This window comes from Lithobates pipiens, unplaced genomic scaffold (genome assembly GCF_037356315.1).
Source record: "Lithobates pipiens isolate NorthernLeopardFrog02 unplaced genomic scaffold, aLitPip1_a1.2 Scaffold_1, whole genome shotgun sequence".
Taxonomy (NCBI): Eukaryota; Metazoa; Chordata; class Amphibia; order Anura; family Ranidae; genus Lithobates; species Lithobates pipiens.
The window spans coordinates 70560331-70582418 of NW_027507685.1; the positions used below are offsets into that span (position 1 = coordinate 70560331).

The 22088-nt window shown below is 41.5% G+C and overlaps 1 protein-coding gene across 2 annotated transcripts in view; it reads right to left on the reverse strand.

The window, feature by feature from the left end:
- LOC143932790 (leucine-rich repeat and fibronectin type III domain-containing protein 1-like protein) overlaps positions 1-22088 on the reverse strand; it is an 897047-nt gene that overhangs the window by 243450 nt on the left and 631509 nt on the right. The gene's annotated exons all lie outside the window — the stretch shown is intronic.

A 22088-nucleotide genomic window follows, 5' to 3' on the forward strand; every position in this document is an offset into this window, starting at 1 on the left:
AACTGTAACTTCACGTATTGGATAATGTAAGTAATAAATATCTAAGTTGCTCCTATCTTGTGTTAGTACCCATTAAGGCATATTAGAAATAGAACAAAAATTAAAGCTCTTGCCAGTAGCAATGAGTGAGATTTTCTGCTTCATTTTATAGAGCCAGAAAAATGAAACTCAACCGTTTTTCATTGTAAATGAACCTTACTGATTCTAATGAGAAATGCTTAGATGTTTGCTTGTTGCTCTGGGGAACGACAAAAAGTCTAAATAACATTATGTAAAGAATAGGCCATGAAGAAATACTTGAAAACGTCACCCTGGGCACAATTGACACAAGCCTTAAGAGATATAGAAGGAAATTAGAGAGGCAATAAAGGCTATTGACGAAATAGATTTTCCTGTGTTACCTTACAATTTCTGATTTTCCACCAAGGTAGCGTTTAATCCAGGATATTTTAAAGCCGATACCATGGACTGTCAATTTTGATTATGATTTGTCAGCTACTTTATAGGAGTCATGATTCATCTGCCCCTTGACACCAGCCACCTGGTGTCCACACAGGTTGAGTATCATTGTCCTAGGAGATGTAACTTATCATGCTACATGTCCCATCGAAACTAAAATCCCGCCTGACAATGACACTAATTCCTTTAGCAGAAAATCCTGAACAGAAGCCCAGAATACACAACCAGCAGGCATTAAATCTTTGCCTCTCCTCAGGGTCCCCTTCTGTCCAACTGCTTTGCACATCATACAAAGCTCTGGTCGATCCTTGGGATTACTATTCATGCATTTGCCATTTCTTCTTGACCATGCAAATAAGACATACTTTGCCAAGGAGCGAATGAATGCGGAGGCACAAACTATCTAGGGAGTCTCTATGGAAACCCTCAAGGTCTAGAGGTGTTTTTATTCTATTCTGCATTGTTTCTACGATTACAGATGTCTGTGTATTATGGGAAAAATTATGTATTATACCAATAAACCTAGTGTCTTATGCAGCACTGTGAAATGCAGTGTTATGACCCATTCATACCACAACACACTACACTTCATTACATGCAATGTTGGCCATTCAACTGCGTTGAATAAATGTACCACAACACACATATGAAGTGAATTACTGTAATGTGCATTTTAATGCACACTGTGCGGTGAACAAGCATTAGGGACAGCACTTTGGCTCTGCTCCAGATGTGTGGTTGTGAATTATCTTCGACACCTCTGGAATGCAGTTTTTGAATTTTGAAGTGGATTTTGTGGAGTAGAATTCACTTATAATGGTTGCGCCATTATATGTACTTTTTTTCCCATAATGGAAGTACAAAATAGAAGCATACCAAATGCATTTCAAATGAAAATCGTTTTGTCAGGACTTCGGCCCAGATAAGTAGGTTTTTTTGTCAAAGCTTAATTGAACAAGCTAAATTTAGAAGCTGATTGCAAAATCTGGTACAGCTGTGCATGGTAGCCAATCTCCAGTTTTAGTAAATCAACCCCAATGGGTGGGCTAATGCTTTGAGGTGGTGGGGTTTGGTGAAAAGTCAGGACCCTGTGGACAGCCCACAACTAGGTTCCAGTGGCTTCCCAAGGGCTCTGAAAAGGATTTGTATAATTATTTAGATTGTTCAGCATTTCTGAATGTTATTATCTCTATTAACTCACTAAATTTTAAGACCCTTGGCATGTTTACTTAAATGTAATTTACAAGTACATTGGTATATTTATGCCCCTCATCTACAAAAGTGTCTTTGAATGTCCATGGAGCTCTATATACACCCAAAAACAGTTTAGCATAGTTGTCAACATTGTGAAAAAATTGATAAGGACACTATTTTGTCTGTAGGCGAGGTCTTCTTATAATCAGGAGGCGGGGCATTGGTTTGCAGGCTTGAATTGGGGGGGGGGGGGATAGGGGAAAAATGGGCATGGTTTAACTGCTTCCTGACCAGCTGCCATCATTATAGGGTGGCAGGTTGGCACTGCTGCGCGAATTGCCATAGCTCTACGCCGGTCGCTTTAAGAGCTGTAGTGGGCGACACCAGAGCTGATGCGTGTAGCCTGGGGCCACGATGTCTGCTGGCGACCCGGGATCACTCTTCAAAGAGGCAGATAGGGGATCTGTCAATGTGAACAGACAGATCCCCGTTCTGTCAGGGAAGTAGAGAGATCTGAACAGAACAGATCTGCTGTTCTTAGTGATCGGGAACAGCCATCTCTCTCTACTCCCAGTCAGTACACTCCCCCACAGTTAGAAATACCTCTCTAGGGAACAGTAATCAATGGCTATTTTTTAAGGATGTGGAAATTAAAGATTAATTCTTCGATTAATCAATTAATTTTTTTGATCGATAAAAATTCTTTTGATCGGTACTCGCCTCTCCTCCGGCTTCCGGGTCTTCAGGGAGTTCCGTCTGAGATCTGGTGACATCACGGATATTGACGTCACTGGACTCCTCCCCCCTTCCCCAAGTGCCTCCGTCTGCTAATGAAGGGAAGGGAGTCCAGTGACGTTGAAGTTCTGTTTGAACGTAACGTGTACAGGGGAGGAGCTAGGCATGACGTCACCTGCTGCTGTCCAACGGAACCAATGCGATTGTTGGCTTTACATGCTGTGTTTTTATCATCTTTATGTGAGTAGTTTGTGTTTGAACACAAATATTAAATCTTATACTTAAGCGGTGAGCACTTAGATCTTTTCTTTCTACCCATGACCTGGCGTCCTTGCTGAGATCTAAGGAGACGTGAGAGAAGTTTAAGGTCCATGTTAACCCTTTTGATACCTGCTTGCATGACAACCTGTTTGCACAGGGGTCCATGCCATAAAGTGATAGAGATTAGTTAGACCGGAGGTGGAGGGATTGTCACGCTACTATGAAAAAAAATGACTTACGTCAGTGCTACAGTTTGAATTTAAAACGTATTTGTGTGAAATGTGGAGTTAAGTCATGGATTGTGGAAACTAACTAGTGTCGGGTGATTGTATATAGTGTATACCACATTTACCACTGACTAATGCAGAGCTGCAATGCAAGGAGATCAGCTAAAAGTAGTTGGCTCTGTATGTGCATTATAATTAATCAAAATGAGTCTATTAATAAAAACTGGTTAATCGAACACGAAAATTTTAATCAGTAACAGCCCTACTATTTTTAGCTCTGATCGCTGTATACATGTCAATGTTCCCAAAAAAATGTCAAAAGTGTCTGATCTGTCTGCCACAATCTTGTAGTCCTATTAAAAATTGCTGATCACTGCCGTTACTAGTAAAAAAAAAAAAAAGTATAATAAAAATGCCATAAATATATACCCTATTTTGTAGACGCTATAACTTTTGCGCAAAGCATTCAATATACGCTTATTGCTATTTTTTTTACCAAAAATATGTAGCATAATAAATATTGGCCTTAACTGATGAAGACATTTTTTTTATATTTATTATAGCAAAAAGTTTAAAAAAAAAAATATTTTTTCCAACATTGTCATGCTTTTTTTGTTTATAGCGCAAAAAATACAAACCGCAGAGGTGATCAAATACCACCAAAAGAAACCTCTATTTGTGCGGAAAAAAGGACATCAATTTTTTTGGGTACAGCGTCGCACCCGCGCAATTGTCAAATTGACGCAGTGCCATGTCGCAAAAAATGGCCTGGTCTGGAAGTGGGTAAATCCTTTCAGGGCTGAAGTGATTATGCAAAATATTGGGCGTGGTTCAAGTGTAAGATGAATGAGGGATGGAGAGAGAGAGAGAAAGAAAAAAAAAAGGATAGGGAGGGAAGGCGATTGTCCAATTACTTTTGGCCCCTTGAAAAAGTGGGGTTGGCTATTCTTAAGAGCTGTAATTCCTAAACCCTTCCTCCGATGTAGATGTTTATACCATCAAATTAAACCTGAGCGTGTGCACTTTCAGCCATTTCTATTATATAACTATAGCTTGAATAGGTTTTGGTAAATACCTGAAAAAACTAAAACTAAAATTGTGCCAGTGTCCAAATATATATGGACCTAACTGTATATATATTAAAGTACATTTTTCCTGTAGATCGGTGAAGTACTGCACAGTGACAATCAAGGTTCTGCTGCATTGCAAATTGCTGTTTATCTACCACTAGAAGTTCTGTGACAGGTGGGGAACACAAAATATAAATGAAATAGCCGGTTGCTGAACCTTTGCTGTCTAGTCACAGGTTGGAGTGGGCTCTTGATCAGGTTGTATTATGCAATCGCAGTCGAGACAGAAAACTTGCCTGTGTGGTTGATGGGGTGACTATATTGGCTAAATCTGGCTGAACAGTGTCACTTTTGGCAAACCGTTTCCTGAGATTTACTCCTACCCAGTGTGGTTTACTGTGCAGGTTACTTTCAGAGTATACAGCAGGGATATGCAATTAGCGGACCTCCAGCTGTTGCAGAACTACAAGTCCCATGAGGCATAGCAAGACTCTGACAGCCACAAGCATGACACCCAGAGGCAGAGGCATGATGGGAATTGTAGTTTTGCAACAGCTGGAGGTCCGCTAATTGCATATCCCTGGTATACAGTATAAGCAAACTACAGGCAATGCATAAGACAGTATCTCAGAGGGCCTTATTCCTCCAATTTGATTGCTTTCTTCCTTTAAGTCTGTTTTCCATCAATCATCACAGAAGGCATCAGGAAGTATAAAGCAAAAGACGATTTCAAGAGGATATTCTTTGACCTTCTGATGTATATGATCTTCTAATACCGGTGTCAAGCTGTTCAACTTTCATTGCAGCTATCAATGATATAAAGACATTGCAAGTGGATATTAGTGGTCAATATGACATCTGCTTTCACATGATTTTATTGTTCCTAATGAGATCTGCTCATGAGGTGCAGCGCAATTTCTTGCTTCTGCCTGCAGGTTACTTTACTAATAAATAACAATTCCTTCAAGGAGAATTGGTGAGTAAATATAAAATGTCTAAAAATGTTAAATAAATTAACAGAATGAAGAGATTTTTCCATGCTGCCACACTTTCCTTGAAAAAGACAACAGGATCTCATTAGACTATATTCACTGTGTCATTTTTAATAAAGAACTCAGCATCTAACACTAGAGTCTATCATATTTGATTATTAACGATTTATTAAAATGTTGTTCTTTTGTCCTTTAACATACTCTCTGGCTTACTTGAACAGCTCATGAAAAGAAGCTGAATATAATGTACCTGTGTGAACCTCGAACAATGTGAGCTCCAAGCCCCAGGAAAAAGAGCAGTTGGACTTGACTCTTGGACTCTGCTTATTGTGGTTGTTTCTGCAAACCAATATCCTTTTATTTAGACCTAAGTGTAATACCTTTTCATCAGCATTTATAATAAACAGTTTTAAGCATGGGGTGTGTGCCTGTGCTTCTTGTGTTTATATTTTACCAGAGCTTTTTTTCAGCAGGAACTAAGGGGAACTCAGTTCCACCACCTCTGGCTCAGGTCTTCTCCTCCCTGCTCACCAATATCACTTGGTAACACTGAAGTCCAGCTTCTGCGTTTACAAGGCTGCACCCTCTGTGGTCTCCAGTTTTTCCCTGGTGACCTTTTGTTGATGCTCCTACTGCATGATCTCCCTTGCAAGTGATTGTAGTATAGTATAGTATGCTGGGAGGTACTACAGCCGGATAGGTGTTCCAGCTTAATGTTGCAACAAAGGTAAGACATGTGACAGATGGTGGAGCTTTTAAGGAGGGGGGAGAAGATGAGGGCAGTGGAGGAAGGGGGTTGTATGCAAAGGAAAGAGCTACTATTTGATGCCATTTGGCAGGTATGTGTGTGTAGTGGGCATGCTCGAGTTCCTGCACCTATTCTCTGAGAAAAAAAGCCCTGTATTTTACAGATATTTGGTGTCCACATACACTCTCCTTTTGCCTCCCAATCAATTCTCTTCTTTCTGAAACTGAGTCACTACTTTATGTTGAGTAGGTAATGAGCAATGCATTCTCCAATGGCTGCTTAAACATTTCTCTGAAGGGACTTAAAGTGATAGTAAAGTCAGAAGTTTTTTTATCTTAATCTGTCCTATGCATGAAGATAAAAAGCCTTCTGTGTGCAGTAGCCCTAAGAGGTCTCTCTAGATCAAGCAATGTTGCAGAAGTGTCTCGGCTATCCTGGACTCCCCTCCTCATTGGCTGAGAGAGCAGCATAGCACCATTGGCCCCCGTTGCAGTCAAAGTCAGTCAGCCAATGAGAAGAGAAAGGGGACAGGCCGTGGCTCTGTGTTTGAATGTGGCTCAGTTAAGGTGCCCCCATAGCAAGCTGCTGGCTGTGGGGGCACTCAACAGGAGGGAGGGTCCAGGATCACCGAAGAGGGACCCAAGAATCCAGACAGGATCTGGGCTGCTCTGTGTAAATCCACTACACAGAGCAGGCAAGTATGGACATGTTTGTCATTTTTAACAAAAAAAAAAAAGGAGACTTTAAAATCACTTTAAGCCTTGTACACACAATGAGAATATCGGACGAATAATAGTCATTTTTTGTTGCATGCTAGTCTCATATCGAAAATTAAAAGGTTACTCAACTTACGAAAATTCTCGTACACATTACATTGGGAAGTAATGTAATGTGTTGTATAACTTGTATTGCATTGTAACATATTGTTTCATTTCTGAGCATGCATGATCTTGCTCTTCTGATTTTTTCAGACGAGAACTGTACTGATAGAATGAAAATAGTACGATCTGGTATTGTACAAGAAAAATTTTCATGTTTGTCCCTTCGGATATTTCGGATGAACTGATTTTCTGATAAGGTGTACTAGGCTTTAAATATAAACAGGCTAACATAGTGCAACGCTAGTATTTATTATTCTTAAAAACAGTACCCTTACATTTTCTGCACTGATTCTTCATTATACCATTGGGTAGTGTCAAGTGTTGACTCAATTATTAGCTCGGGGGGGGGGGGGGGGGCTGTGGCAAAAAGCAGGAGGGGAACCCCCGGTAGTGGCCAGCACAGCAGGTAAAATTTACTAAGTCACTATAAATTTTTTGTTACTTTTGTAACGTGTGGCGCTAGGCGCTTTACAGGCGTTTTAGCACTAAAAATAGCACCTGCAAAGTGCCTGTAAATTGCCTCTGCTGTCACTTCAGTGTGAAAGACAGAGTGCTTTCACACTGGGGGTTGTGGCTGTGACAGAAAGGGGTAAATCATATTTAAATTAGGGGGTGCGCGCCTTTAGTCGGGCCTAGGGAAGCACAAAACCTAAATACACCACTGGGTATGGGTCTTGATGCCACAATTCTAATGTATGTTAGTAAGATACCAAGGCTAATTTCTTTTCAGCTGCTCCTCTTTGAACTTCCATTGAACACCATACACAGCTTGTTCAAGGGAAAAAAGCAAACTGTTCGTTTTGCGTTTTATCACTTTTTTTCTATGCAGTTTTCATGAAACCATGAACTAAATTGTGTTGGTTTTGTCCTGGGGACCTAAATAAAAGACATGTACTCTTTCTTATGAGAACATGTGAGAGAGGGCGCCCCCATCCGAGTGTAAATATGTAATTGGCATAAAGCTTAAGAAAAATAATGCACTCATAAGATGTGAAGAACATGGAATATCATTAATTGGATAGTAGTCATGTGGAGGAAGGCAGAGATCGGCAGGCAAGCAGCTGGCAGGTTCAGAGTTTGCCCGCAGATGAAGGTGTCCTCTCTCACGTGTTCTCATATGTGTATTAGGTTTTTATTATTATACAGGATTTATATAGTGCTGACAGTTTACGCAGCGCTTTCCAACATGAGGGTAGACAGTGCAAATACAACACACTTTAATGCAGGAAGAATCAGAAGGCCCTGCTCCTTAGAGCTTACAATCTAAGGGGGGGGGGGGGGGGGGGGGGTCAACAGATACAAGAGGTAATAACTGTGGGGGATGTGTAGATGGATAAAATAAATGTACAATTGTCAGGTGGGGGCCAGATAGGCTTCTGCTTAAGACCTTATTTAGGGGAGCTGCCAACATCACCAAGAGTGACTGCCACAAGCATTTACAACTACCGGTATTCTCCAAACACTTAACTTATCTTTTTTAATATGTATTAAAAAAAGACACAAGCATTGCAGTCCAAGATCCACAGCTCTACAGAGTAGGCTGGAGATACAGAAGGAGATGTAATATTCAGAATAAAGACAAGTATTGGTTTTAAAGTATAGTGCAGCAATCTGGCCATGTATTACATGTAAGAAGGGGTAACAATTAAAAATTACCAAAATGTCTGTGCCTGAAGTTGGGTTTTAAGCCCTCTGCCAAGTTTTTGTTGCTGTGTCCATTGGAAAGCGGGTGTTTATCTTAATGAAGATAATCTTTTAAGTCTACTTCATACGGCTATAAAGAAAAAAAAAAAAAACATTTACAAGCATCTTTTATTTACCGATCTGAATGCAGATGCATTGCAGATCCATTTTCAATGGAGACATTCACACAAGTAAACATGCATTGCCTTCAGGAACGTAACACAAAATTCAAAAATCTGCATGTGAGGACATGTGTACGTGTATGCCATATTTTACAAAAAAAAAAAAAAAACAGAACAATTTTACGCAAGTATTTACTGATCATTACGCGGGAATATTGTGCTAGAAAAAAAAACGCAAAGAAAAATCAATCAATGATCAATAATATTTTTACACCCATGTGAATGTAGCCTTTTAAAAAACTTTTAGGCTTCAGAACTGCTTCAAGCTTACCATACGCAGTGGGATTTTCTCTCAATCCAAGATAAACAGCATTGCTGGAGAGAATCTCCATTGCTGGCTATCTGCCTGTGCTAACTTACGTGATAATTTCCTGTAATGGGGAAAAAAAGAGGGATGGGATTCTCTAGCTCTCTCTTTTTTTTTTATAGACAGGAAATGTATTATTGGCAGAATCCCCAAGTGAGAATAAAGGGGGAAAAAAAAAACCCCAAAAAAACAAAAAAACTAATTCAGTCACCATATCGAAGGACTGGTAAAATGCAATATATTACTACTTAGTTTTTTTGGTTTAGATACACTTTAACCCTGCATTGCTGAATAAGTGTACAAACCTATTATCAGACTGTCACATTGTTTTGTATAATATAAACGGAGAATAATCATCGTCATCTATAAGATATATAGTATCTGCACTTAAAATGGGGACAGACTCAAGTGTTCCAAATTATATATAAAACAGAGACATCATTTCAGAGTAACAGCAATGCATCTTCCATGCTTTTCTGTTGCTGCTGGTCTCCAGCCATTTAGATATTTTTATCCGATTGCCAAATATAACGAGATATGAAATGTCCTTATCACAGGAAGCCATGGTGCAGCACAAAGTTTATGAGCCACAACTGACATTTGAAATTCACCCAAAGGAAGTTTTATGAGGCCTTAAATTGTAGGTCACGGGTGGAAGCCTCTTTAAATTGTTCATAAAATATTTTGTCAGTTCTGTGAGAACAATGGTGTCTGTCTGTTAGGTGATTACTCTTCATTTTCCAGAAAGGCAAAGGAATGGACAAGTCATGTTTTGTCATAAATGGGAATCTGGGCTTAATTCAACAAAGGATTGTCATAAGGATGGCAGTTTAGCAGTAAAACACACAACAAAAAAAACATGAAGACTATGAAATGGGGTTAGAAAAAGTCCACAGACCTTACCATCTAAAGCCAGGATCTCCAAACTACGGCCCTCCAGCCGTTGCAGAACTACACATCCTATGAGGCATTGTAAAACTCTGACATTCACAGACATGACTAGGCGTGATGGGAAATGTAGTTCCTGAACAACTAGAGGGCCATAGGTTGGAGACCCCTGCTCAAAAAAACCCCTGAGTTAAACTTCCCTATTCGGCTGGTTTGCAGAAACCTTACTCTGTAGCACTGGCACCAATCCTGTTAGATAGTTAGATACCTTGGGCTGGTCAAATAGAGGGTCCTTCCACTGGTCACTGTGGTTCCTCCTGTTGACCAGTAGTCACTGAAAGTAGAACTATGGGCACATTTTTTTTCATTTTGGATAAATTAAGGGAGGGTTATAACCTGTCAGATTTTTTTCCGCAATCTGTGTCCCATTGTAGGGATTTCCACTTCCTGTAACACAGCCAAACAGAAAGCGAGAGAAAATCCCTTCAAATTAGGAGAATTTCTTTGGGGCCTCCAATTTAACAGAACTAGTGTCCCCATTGGAAGATTTACCCTCCATTACTTTTCTGGGGACAACCCAAAATTTGTGATTTTCTCTCTCTTTCAATGATAATGGTAAACAGGACAAATAGTGAGGGTGGATCTCCCTAATGGGGGAACACACAGCAATAAAAATTTACAGGGGTTCTAATCCATCTCCCCTCTATCCAAAACATAAAAAAAAAAAGTTTTGTCTTTAAATATACTTAAAGGACACAATAGTGACATCAGGGAGAACCACAGCAGCAAGAGCGAGATATTTTGGGGTTGATTTTCTAAAAATGGAGAGGGCAAAACCTCGTGCAACTCTGCATAGAAACCAATCAGCTTCCAGTTTTTTTTTTGTCAAAGCTTAAAGAGGAAGTAAACACAGGTTTTTTTGTTCCCCTGCAAAGTAAAGGCATAATGTGCTAGTATGCATATCATACTAGCACATTATGTGAAACATGCCTACAAACGAAGCCCTCGTTGTCATCGAGGGAGGCCACATCCATCTTTGCCAGTCTTCCTTCCAGGTCCACGGACTCCAGCTGTGTGATTGGCCAGAGCTGGGTGACATCACTCCCGTGCATGCACATGGTAGATGCCGATCACGGCACAGGGCTCTGAAGAAACCGTACAGGTCACCGTTCCTTCAGAGCGCATGCACCAATGATGGCATATACAGTAAATGGCAGTAAGGCTTAACTATAGGTACTGTAAATATCTCCTAAACTTGCACTGTTTAGGAGATATTTACAGTACCTATAGGTAAGCCTTATTATAGGCTTGCCTATAGGTACAAACAAGAGGTTTACTTCCTCTTTAATTGAACAAGCTGAACTTAGAAGCCAATTGGCTACCATGCACAGCTGCACCAGATTTTTGCACTCTCCAGTTTTAGTAAATCTACACATATGGAAGTGCGGGACAGCGTCGGCACCAGAAGCTTTGCTACCTAAACAAGTTTCTGCAAACAGGCTGATGGACAGGTAAGTATGAATTCCTTTTCTTGTAGAAGATTTTGAAGGCCATTTGTCATTTCCCTTCCACTTCACAATTGTGTGCCGCTTTGTGTTTGTCTATCACGTGGAGTCCCAGTGGAATGCATTCAAGTTTTTGGTTCTGACATGACGGGGTGTGGGAACTTTTAGTGTTGAAAATATTTTTATTGAACATTTCAAATGAAAACAATAAGACAGTAACCGTCATGAGGCAAAAACAAGCAGGAACAGCAACAGGATTACATTCACGGGTGTCCGGCTAATGACTATCAGCCACAGTCGGTCCCGTCGGAAAGTTTGGAAAACATGGAAAACATCCTGTTCCCGATCTACAAGGCCACAGCAGGGAAAAAATACTCATGGGTTAATACATGAGACAACGTGAAATTAATATTGCGAAGAAGAAAGAGAGAAGAGAAAAGGAAAGAGAAGAGCAAGAGAAAGAGGAGCAGAGTGGTAGAGGGGAAAAATGAATAGCAAGATGAGAGGAGAGGGAAAGGGGGGAAGGGGAAGGGATAGGGGGGAAGGGGAAGGGATAGGGATGGGGGGGGGGTAGGGTAGGAGAGAGCCCACAGCGTCTCTACGCGTCCAGGATTTGTTTCATTAAGGTGTCAGAGGAAGAGAAGCGGAGCCAGATCGACCATTGAGATATAAACTTGGTGCAAGTGTCATTGTCCAGTGCCAACATCTCCTCCATTCTCATGGTGTCATTCATAATGGATACCCACCGCGACAATGGGGGAGTAGTCGTCGTCTTCCAATAAGCAGGTATGGTGTGGGAACTTTTAAGGCCGGGTTCACACCTATGTGAATTAGATGCGGTTTTCCCCCATACCAATCTACATAGCAGGAGAACGCGACTGGCTCCCTATGGAGCCGGTTCACATATCTCCGTTGTGGCTGCAGAGCGCACTGCACAGAAACGCTGTGTATCTTTGGCTCTGTTTCAGGACCACATTCAGGTATAGACTTGGCCCTGAAACAGGGGAACAGGGACTCACAGCGTTCATGTGTGATCCACAGCTGGTTCCAGTGTGAACCGAGCCTTAAGGATGAGAGTGCTTTTTCAAGGCACTGTATATTGGAGGGCCCATGAACAAGTTTTATTAGTTTATATGAACTCTGAGGAATGGAACTTTATTATACCTTTAGAATGTAAGCTCAATGAGCGGGGCCCTCCTGTCCCTTTTGTATTGAACTGTATTGTAATTGTGCTGTCTCTGCATTGTAAAGCGCTGCGCAAACCGTTGGCGCTATATAAATCGTGTATAATAATAATAATAATACTTTTCTTCATTTCCTGTCCTGTAGACCCAGTGAGAAGTTTAAGGAAATCTCCCCAAAGTAAGGAAAACCCCTTTTCATTATCACCAGAACAAGTGTCCCCATTGGAATATTCCTTTTCTGGTAACAACTCAAAATTTAGTATTTTCCCTCACTTTCAGTCCCAGGGACTATGATCACTAGAAAAAATAGGAGTAAAATCTCCCTACTGGAAACACAGGCATCAATTAAATCCCGACAGACTAACCTCTCACAACTCTATCCAAAATAAAGCTAAAAGTTGTTCTTTTATCGCATAAATTCCTTAGGAATGAAGAAAACTGCGACAAGCTACTGTGCAACATAGTCAGTTATATCTCTCTGAGACAAGTAAATGCAGGTGAAGTTACAATTTAACAGTCCTCTAAAACCAAGTTAGTGCTAGGACATTCTTTGCAGGCTCCTCTACAAGGGTTTAATATGTAGGATGAAGACGATCACTGGCAATTTCCCCACACAGAAGTCAGATCAGCTTTAAATGGTTCAGCGAGGACCTTTATCGAAATGATAAAATGCCAGTCTCTTGGCTGATAGAGCTCCCCTGCAACCAAAATGTCACCGAGCAGCCAAAGGTTTGCAATATATTTCAGGATATGCATTACCAGTATGTTTTATACAGAACCTTCAGCATGTAAATGCTTTAAATATACCTAGAACTATGTTTCCGGGGCTGTCATTCCCTGGGCTCCATGAACCATGTATGATGGGAATGCCCTAAGATTGGGGGCTTTTGGAACAGGGTCTTTGTGATTATATGGAAAGTCACTGAAATACCAGTCCCGCAGCTGCCTCACATAATCCTTCTTAAATGAAAAGGTCATAGATGGTTCCCGTGCTACACAAAGGTGATCGTTGTGCTTTTGGCGGCCAAACTGGCCATTGCTCAATCTTGAAAGCGCCCTTCAGTTCATATTACTTTGTTTAGATGCAAAGTTTCCAGGATAATGCTTAATGAACACCTGGCAAGTAGGTTTACTGATGCTGTGCCCCGGTTTTGGAAAATATGGGTTCCTTGGGCTAAATATGTTAATAAAGATTTGTAACTCTTCTGTTTTTGGATTTTTTTTTTCCTCTCTCAGGCGACCCTCTTGGGCCTTACCCTTGGGCAATGATAATTTAGAGGTTGAAGCTGGGGTTTCCTCTCCTCCTCCTCTTTTTCTGTCTCTATACTTGCTACCTTTTTGTTAATCTCTTCATGACCTAAAGCAGGGTATTGTGTCTAGGCTCCTTTTCCTACCATTTATTATTTTCCCCTCTTTTTACATTTCTAAAAGTCTCTCTAGATTGGGCTTATCCCTGATTTAAATACTATTAGCCCTTGTACACAAGGTCGGACATTCCGACAACTAAATCCGTCGGATTTTGTTCAACGGATTTTGTCCGAAACTTGTGTTGCATACACACGGTCGGAAAAAGTTGGGGAAAAATCTAATCGTAAGTAACGTGATGACGTTACTTCGTTACGACGGGACTACATTCAGGCTAGTAGCCAATAGCTTTGGTCTAGGAATTTGATCTGAGTATGCGTGGTACTTTGTCCGATCGGAATTCTCTACACACAATCGGACAAAGTCCGATTGGATCATGTTGTCGGAAAGTTTTATAGCCCAGCTCTAAAACTTTGTCCGTCGGATATTCTGATGGAAACAGTCCGATGGAGCCCACACACAGTCGGATGATCCGACAACACGGTCCGATCCGACATTTTCCATCGGAATGTCCGACCGTGTGTACAAGGGCTTAAGGTGTGGGATCATACGAGTTTGATGTCATCCTACTCTTGTTTGTTTTTGGGTAACTCTAGACTGTTTTAGCTTTAATACCTTTCTAATGTCTGCAAGTGTCCATACCTTAGTTCAGTGATGGCGAACCTTGGCACCCCAGATGTTTTGGAACTACATTCCCCATGACGCCCTAGCAATCTGCAGTGTAGTGGAGCATCATGGGAAATGTAGTCCCAAAACATCTGGGGTGCCAAGGTTCGCCATCACTGCCTTAGTTGTTCTCTCATTATGTTAGGGATGATGTTATCATTATAGCGTTGTACTTTGAGATTCTGAACTATGTGGCCTTTCTGCATAATGATTCTATTGTATTTTGTCTATTCATAATAATAAAAAAAGTTTGAAAGAAATATACCCAGAACAAAAGGCAAGCAGTGCCACTTATGCACTCTGTAACAGAATCAGGTTGTTTAATCCTGCACCAAGCTCCTCTCTTCATAACAATTTTTAAAGCAATTAATAAAAGGGGTCTTTATGAGTCAGGAGAAAACATATCTGTGACATTTTTATTTCTTTTTTCTAGAATAGAAGTTCTATTAATTTTTTCAACAATACACAAAAGACCATTCAAGTCCGTTCACAGTGCAAAACCATTGATAAAGAACTACAAAAGGTTGACATTTTTATTGCTATGTAAAAATACAAACAGAGAAGTATACTGTTGAAATACATGTCCTATCTGCCAAAAAATGCGTAATTCTGTCCAGCCAGGTTTAAGCCAGAAACCCTTGCAAGGGAGCACAGTGAGGTGCTAATCATTTACTATTCTTCATTACATTGGATAGTGAAAGAGCAGCATCTCTGTTATGAGGCCATCTCTATGATTTCTCCTTCAATCAGTAAAGATAAAGTGTTAGATATAGGAAATCCAGATTGGCACTCAGTGCAGCCCCTTTCTCTTACAGTCTAAAAGCTGATTTAGAGGGGGTTATAGGAGGCTCTGCTGGGGTAATCTCTATGCTCTTTCCTTCAATCGGAAAGCTCAAATGTGTTGGATTACTGGAAATCCAGATTGGCTTACAGTGCTGCCACTTTCACTTGCAGTCTGAACGCTGATTTGGGGGAGGTTACAAAAGCCTGGTACAAAGACAAAGATATTATTTAAAGCAGAGATGGATGTCAGTGGTGGTGTAGGAGATGGTGGAAGGATGTACAAAATTAGGATGGGGCAGCCAAATTTAGGTAGCACCAGGTTACGTGCAAGTGACCCCTACCCATCCACCTAAAAATATAAATTGGCTAAAAGTCATAATTTGTTTCCTATAATGCATGGATATAATTTCAAATGATTAAAAAAAACCTGCTGCAAACCCCCTTTCAAACTATACTTTGGTACCTGAATTATTATTTCAGGAGATCATCACTGGGTAGAAAGTGGACAAACTGCTGCAGGCATTGTTATTATACAAGTAGCCTGACAGTCAGCAGTGTTGCTTCTCCAGCAGTCCCTGGCCCTGGTGCATGCCTGTACTGCCGTGCCTGCAGTTTTCTTTACACAATTACTGACAGAGAAATTGCTCAGCAGCCATCTTTGTTCATTACAGCAGCAGTAATCTACAGACACAATCTTTTGAAATAAATAACAAAGTCACTTATAATGCATTTTATACCCTTTGGCAAGAGAAAAAGAAGCACCCATGGCATCTGGATTCTATACATATCAAAAAGGAGAGAGTCATGGTCAAAATTCTACAAAAATGCAATACTATGCTATTTATAGAACCAAGGCTGTTTCCACATAGGATTCATTCATAATTATTTTTGAAAAAACTATCCACTTGATTTTATAAATACTGCATTAAAAACTAAGATGGTGTGGTGTATAGATTATGACTGCTTAAAGAGAACCTGCATCTTAGGGGTAGGTTATTAACCAAATACATCACCAAGTTGGCAGTATAAGCTCTAGGTCAGTGATGGCAAACCTTGGCACCCCAGATGTTTTGGAACGACATTTCCCATGATGCTCGTGCACTCTGCAGTATAGTTGAGCATCATGGGAAATGCAGTTTCAAAACATCTGGAGTGCCAAGGTTCGCCATCACTGCTCTAGGTGCAAGAGCACATGCAAGATTTCCTCAATTGATTCCCCACATCCCGCCACACAAACTGGAGATAGACCGGGCCCACAGAACCCTGGGCCCTCTGAGAAAAGATGCCCCCCCCCCCTGGCAGAGACATAGTTGTGAAACCCCATTTCTTTCCCATTAAGGAAGAAGTGATGAAGCTGTGTCACTTCCAATCTCCCCTAACTTGCTGAGGGCATGTAATACAAGTGTTTGCTGGCATGTCGCCAACCACTATTCAAAAAAGGAGATCTTTAAAACCCCTTCTAACAGTGCTATCGCAATGCTACATCAAGTACAGATGGTCTTTCCCCTTTGCTTTAAAGTTTGACTTCAAAGGGAAGATGCATTCCTTCCACAGATTCCAGGATGGTAAACGTCTCCTCCTGAATCTATATCTCACCTTGCAAGAAGCGGCTATGGACTTTACTAACTCCAGCTTCGGATCAGCCAAGCGTCCATCTCCAATGAGCCCCCTGACAACTGTCTGGAACAAACCTAATCCAAAAGCTCCAAGGACTCCAGACCCCTCTGATATCCCAGGCCCAAACCCTAACACCAATTCCATTATTTTTGCCCTCAGTTCCCATTTTTACCACTCCCTAGTTCTTAGTCTATATCAAGTTAGCTGTTTTTGACTTTTCACAAGTTAGAACTTATTAATTACTTATTATTGGCTGAACATTTCTTTATTGTTACTCTGTTTGGGTCAATCTACTCTGTGCTGCGACCCTGAATTTCTGGGACAGGATCCTGAGGTTCGGATCCTTACCCAACAGAGGAGCAGGCGAGCCCCCCCCCCCCCCCAGGACTATGTGCCTGGGACCATAAGGTCCCCCATACCTTAGCATTCTTTTGCGTTGTTATTTCGGTGTGTCGGGGGTTGGCGGGCGGGGGGCTTATCAGAATCTGGAAGCCCCCTTTAACAAGGGGACCCCCAGATCCCAGCCCCCCCTGTTTGAAATGGTAAGGGGGTACAAAAGTACCCCTACCATTTCACAAAGAAAGTGTAAAAAATAGTTAAAGACAAACACACTTTTAAAAAATTCCTTTATTAAAAATAAAAAAAAATGTAAAAAAATTCCAGCGGTGGTAATCCACTCTTGCTATCCAGCGACGGACGATCATCTCTCCGGGGTCCAGCGATGGCTCATCTGAATCAGCGCAGCGAATCCATCCATCTTCTGTCTCCACGGAGGAGAAAATGCGGGGATTCCGGCGGCCTGACATTTGTTATATGCGGAGGGCGGGGCCACCCGTCACCTGACCCCGCCCCTCTGATGCAAGGGGAAACCCGGGGTTCCCCGCACCCCTCTGATACACAGGCAGGTTTCCGTTACATCAGAGGGGGACGGGGTCACCCATACGTCACGGGGAAGCCCGGGTTTCCCCTTGTGTCAGAGGGGGCGGGGTCAGGTGGCGGGTGGCCTCGCCCTCCACATATAACAAACGTCAGGCCTCCGGAATCCCCGCAGTGTCTCCTCCATGGAGACAGAAGATGGATGGATTCGCTGCGCTGATTCAGATGAGCCATCGCTGGACCCCGGAGAGATGATCGTCTGTCGCTGGATAGCAAGAGTGGATTACCACCGCTGGAATTTTTTTTTTTTAATAAAGGAATTTTTCAAAAGTGTGTTTGTCTTATTTAACTATTTTTTACACTTTCTTTGTGAAATGGTAGGGGTACCCTTACCATTTCAAACAGGGGGAGCCGGGATCTGGGGGTCCCCTTGTTAAAGGGGGCTTCCAGATTCTGATAAGCCCCCCCGCCCACAGACCCCCACAACCACCGGCCAGGGTTGTGGGGATGAGACCCTTCTCTGCATCAACATGGGGACAAGGTGCTTTGAGGGGTCACAGACCCCCAAAGCATCCTCCAAATGTTGAGGGCATGTGGCCTGGTACGGTTCAGGAGGGAGGGGGCCGCTCTCTCGTCCCTCCTTCTATTCCTATGGCCTGCCAGGTTGCGTGCTCGTATAAAGGGTCTGGTATGGATTTTTAGGGGGACCCCCATGTCAATTATTTTTTATTTGACGTGGGGTTCCCCTTAATATCCATACCCGACCTGAAGGGCCTGGTAATTGAATTTGGGGGACCCCCACGCTTTTTTATTTATTTATTTTTTATCAATGACTTTCAATGAGTGTTCTCTGTATTACGGAGCCGACAATTCATAATAGCTGCGAGTGGTTTTAAAGGACTTTTTTTCCTGCATAAATTACACTTTGTGCAGGGACAGTTCTAAGCACCAGAAACATGCGCTCCTTCACAGGCATACTATAGACACCTCCCCCCCCCACGAAATTTAAAGGAATATTACACTTTTATTGTTTCACTTTAATCATTATTAAAATCATTGCTCCAGAAAAACTTCAGTTTTTAAAACTTTTTTTTGCATTGATACATGTCCCCTGGGGCAGGACCCGGGTCCCCAAACACTTTTTAGGACAGTAACTTGCAAATTAGCCTTTAAAATTAGCACTTTAGATTTTGAACGTTGGAGTCCCATAGACTTTAATAGGGTTCTAAAGTTCACACGAAGTATGCTATATACTAGCTCAGTCGAATCTTCTTTATACATTCGACAGACACCATAAGCCTTCAAAGACAGATTCGACCGTAATTCATGTGGATTATCTGACGACACGGTCCGATAAGACTCTTTCCGACAGATTCTCCGACCGCGTGTACAAGGGCTCATACATACTGCCTGTTTGTGTGTGTCTGTTATTAGACAGTGAGCTCTTTGGGGACTAATTCAAATGCTTCAATGTTCTCTTTAAAGCATCATGGAAACAATGTGCACATATAACTGAGTGAAATATATAAACAACTGGGGTGCAAACATTTGAAATATTTTTGAAGGAACTTGTGTTATATTTCTATACTTTTCTATAACAAGACTTGACAATGATCCACTACACAATCGACTAGAAGAGATAGAGAGTGGGGCATCTTTTATTTTCGCTATCTTCCTACACACAGCGTGACTGTATACAAGATTCTATTGTGTCTATTATTCTCTCAAACTGCTTATCAAAAGCTTTGGAATTAGACTTCAGGAGCCGTCAATGACCATTTTCTTTACATTTAAAGAAAAAAAAAATCATTATCAGAAAATATATATTTTTTCAATTTCCCATAATTTAATTTTCTTTTTTACACCTCCGTTTTGACCCCGATGTGCAATCCATCCTGTGTGATATGATTCTGCATAGATGAAAGTCATTACAAACTCGGTATCATCTTTCTGGGTCTGCACCAGCGAGATTCAATTTCTTTTTTGTCTGGAAATATCTGAGCAACGGAACAGCAGAAAAACTGTCGGGCCAAGAATTGTACATTAGCCTTCAAAATTATACATCAAGATGGCATTTTTTTTCTGCTGGGCGAGGAGAAAACACTGTACAGTGCCATAAGATAGACGTAGTTACTCTCTACAACACAAACAGAGTTTCAGGACCAGGGACAGCACTACCAATCAATTACAGCCTCATCCTATCGGCCTTATTCTGTCATCGGCTGCTGAACCGTTTATCGCTAGTTCAAGCTGTAGATTTCCCCGTAGACTCTAATGTTATTTTTTTAGCTAAAAAATAGAGATATAACAATATTCCAAACGTGGCATAAAACAAGTATGTCAGCACCTACTTCCCTACTATATTTATTTGATGGTCAGGGTGATTTAAAGTTAGAAACAGCCCAATTTATACTAGAGGCTTAGTTTTTGAACCTCTATGACCAGCACCTAACCAAATAGTTGGCATTCTTTCCTCAACAGTGTATAATTCTATATACACAATCCTATACCCACAATTGTAAATCTGGGAATGTGACTTGAGTGATTTTCCAGAGGATCAGTGGAGGAAATTCTACAGCAGGTAACCATACCCTTCTCACGTGTCAAATATGGTAGAAATAAGGAGGATCTGCAGCATCTCCTTTGGAGATGTACTAGCCTCTTTAGATATTGGAACAAAGAGAGCTCCAAACTTTGAATATGGTGTTTGCTGCTTCCCTGCAAAAATAGGATTTTTAAAACAGCTTACCTGTAAAATCCTTTTCTTGGAGTACATCATAGGACACAGAGTCTCAAGTAATTACTTGGTGGGTTATAGGCCTACCTTCAGGTGTTGACACTGGTATAACCAATACAGGAAGTTGACTCCCCTATATAACCCCTCCTCCTTCCAGGAGCACTCAGTTTTTGTAGCCAAGCAATATAAGTAATATACTCTCACCCCATAAAACAGAGGGGCGGGAGTTCTGTGTCCTATGATGTACTCCAAGAAAAGGATTTTACAGGTAAGCGGTTTTAAAAATCCTATTTTCTTTATCGTACATCATAGGACACAGAGTGTCAAGTAATTACTTGGTGGGATGTCCCATAGAAATGCTACTTGAGGGGAGGGAGACACAACCCGTAGGGTAACCCCCAGACCTGAGGACTTATACTGCTGCCTGCAGCACACTGCGCCCGAAGGCGATATCCTCATTCCATCTTACATGCACTTGATAAAATTTTGCAAATGTATGTACTGAAGGCCAAGTCGCGGCCTTGCAGATTTGAGACCTGGAGGCCTGGTGACGCACTGCCCAAGAAGCACCAACCGCTCTGGTAGAGTGCGTCTTAACTTGAAAAGGGGGAATCTTTCCCTTTAAATCATAAGTTTGAATTATAACTTGCCAAATGCACTTATCAACAGTGGATTTTGATGCTGCCTATCCCTTCTTAGGACCCTCTGGCAGAAGAAATAAGACATCAGTCTTACGAATCGGAGCAGTTTTCTTAAATACATTTTCACTCTCACTACATCAAGACAATGTAGTGACCTTTCTTCCCTGGAACAAGATCTTGGGAAAAACCCTGGCAGGACAATATCTTCATTCAGATGAAAGCCTGAAACCACTTTTGGCAAAAACCTTGACGAGGGCATAACAGCACTCTGTCCTCATGAATAATCAAATCTGACTCCTTACAAGAAAGAGCAGCCAATTCTGAAATCCTCCTTGCTGAGGATATAGCAAACGAAAATATCAGCTTCCTAGTCAGAAGGACTAAGGGAACATACTGCAACGGTTCGAATGGCTGTTTTTGTAACACTGACAAAACTAAATTTAAGTCCCAAGGGCTTAAGAGTGATTTAACTGGCGGATTAATCCGCAGCACTTCCTTGCATGAAACCCTGGACTAAAGAATGCATAGCAAGCAGTCTTTGAAATAAAAATTGATAAGGCTGAGACTTGGCCCTTAATAGTACTCAGGGCCAACTTCATCTATTTAATTGTAGAAAGGTAAGAATTCTGCCTATGATTTATCTCCAAGGGTACCAACCCTTGGACTCACACCAGGAAACATAAGCTTTCCAGGCTCTATAATATATAGCTCTAGAAGCTGGCTTCCTAGCATTAATCAAAGTAGAGATAACTGACCTGGAAAGCCCACATTTATTCAGAATGTGGGTCTCAATAGCCAAGCCGTTAAATTTAGCGTTCGTAAAGTAGGATGGAATATCGGCCCCTGAGATAGCAGGTCTGGCCTTAGTGGGAAGAGCCCTGGACCCTCCACTGCTATCCTTACGATCTCTGCGTACCATGACCTTCTTGGCCATGCTGATGCTACCAGTATTACCGATTTTCTTTCCAGCTTGATCCTGCAAAGAACTTGAGGTAGCAACTGAATCAGGGAAAAGTGCATAGATCAGTAAAAACTGATCCCACGGGGTCGCCAACGCATCTGTTCCGTATGCGAGTGGGTCCCCTGT